This window comes from Pundamilia nyererei, unplaced genomic scaffold (assembly GCF_000239375.1).
Source record: "Pundamilia nyererei isolate P.nyererei 1_Seehausen unplaced genomic scaffold, PunNye1.0 scaffold00504, whole genome shotgun sequence".
In the NCBI taxonomy this organism is placed as follows: Eukaryota; Metazoa; Chordata; class Actinopteri; order Cichliformes; family Cichlidae; genus Pundamilia; species Pundamilia nyererei.
This window is the reverse complement of record NW_005187905.1, coordinates 87,915-89,589: the sequence shown is the minus strand read 5'-3', so window position 1 is coordinate 89,589 and position 1,675 is coordinate 87,915. Positions and strand designations below refer to the sequence as shown.

Here is a 1,675-nt window from a genome sequence, read left to right as displayed (position 1 = left end):
CTTTTTTGTAAAACTGTACAAAGAAAAGGAATACAAAATACACAATGAAGACATGTTCCACTACACTGGGAGACTATCATTGCTCTAGTGAAAAACACACGACCACAGATGAAGCATCTGCTGAAAAAATAGAAGCATCTACCTGCCTCCATATGATTTAACTCAAAACAGTGTCAAAACTCACTAATACACATTAAATGTATAGGAATTTACGGATGAAGCCGATATTGTGAACTTTAACACCAGGATTGCAGAGATTGCCATCAGATTACAAATGCTGTCACTGCAGCAGCTAAAGAGCACACTACTTCCTGTATACCACTTCCTCTACAAAAAAAGACATTCTGCTTAGTTACCACTAGGTGGTAGTAACACTTCTTAAACAACTATAATATGTCCGTTCCATGACAAGTAAGATGTTCTGGCTTTGCGGAGGGCTTTCTTATAAAGCAGCAAACTATTTCTCCAGGCTAAATGATGATCCTCTAAATTTGTGACACGCCATTTCCTCTCCAGTAGAGTTATCTGCTTTAGGCTACGTGTTTGAGAATTATCCTCCTGAGACCCAGTAATTCATTTTTGTGCACTGTAGTACACATTTAGTTTTTGCTTGTAGCTCTCATACTCTACTTGCCACTCATCTAAGTCCTGATGTTTCTTAGAGAGGACAACAGTACCTTTAAAATGATATCACATGTGTGGGGGTGTGGCCTTGCCAATTGTTTTTTTCCCACCTTTTCAAAGTGGCTGGCATGCCCACAAGCACATTTTATGGAAGAAAGAAAGGTAAGCATGATATTTACATTTCAAATGTTTTTTAAAATCAGATTTTGATTAATTCTCAAAAATAAACATCTAGTAAATAATTTGAGGGTATTTTAAGAATTAAGCTTATTTAGTTTCACAGAGGAATAATTTATTAATGTGTACTCTAGTGCACGTCGGGACTTTGTATTTATATTTATTTCACTTTTTCCTAGTAGACAACTCTTTGACAAAGGCAGAGAGAATTCTTAACAGAATAATAGAGGGAGATTCAAACATAGATTTTACAGAAGATGAGTCATGTGAGCCAGATAGGAGAGGGTGAGAACCCAGGAGGAGCCACACAAAGATTATCGAGATGCAGTGGCAGATGTAATAGAGAAAAACACAGGGCCACCTGAAATCTGTCGTCCTATCTGGTCCAAAACCAACATGTAGGAGAATCTGGAATTTTTGATTTTGAGTTAAAAATAAAATAAGGGTAAAATGCAGAAATGTTTTTCAGTAAAGTAAAAAATAAGAGTCGCAATTATAGCTGAATCCATGACACCTGATTGTTTCTACAAGATCACGTCTTTGCTGAAAGTTGTCAATGATCTCAATGTGCGAAAAGAACTCACAGTATCTGGAGTTCAAGCTCCTCTTGGCTGAGAAACCAGGGACAAACGTGAACAAGACCTGAATATTACCTGTAATTCCGTGCCCTAAACACACACACCCGCCCGCTCACATCATCTATAATTGACTGAGACAGGACTCTCTTCCAGACACTAAACCAAGGCACAATGTACATTTCAATTCCTTTAATGTTTATATTGTCCATCCTGTAAAATAGTCAGATTCTATTCATATTAATGTACAGAATTCACCTGCTTGCTGCTACTACTGCACATTCACCCAGTGTATATAC

General features: G+C 37.4%; 1 protein-coding gene across 1 annotated transcript in view; it reads right to left on the bottom strand.

The window, feature by feature from the left end:
- The window catches only part of LOC102200938 (uncharacterized), a 43,217-nt gene that overhangs the window by 24,430 nt on the left and 17,112 nt on the right, over nucleotides 1–1,675 (bottom strand). The gene's annotated exons all lie outside the window — the stretch shown is intronic.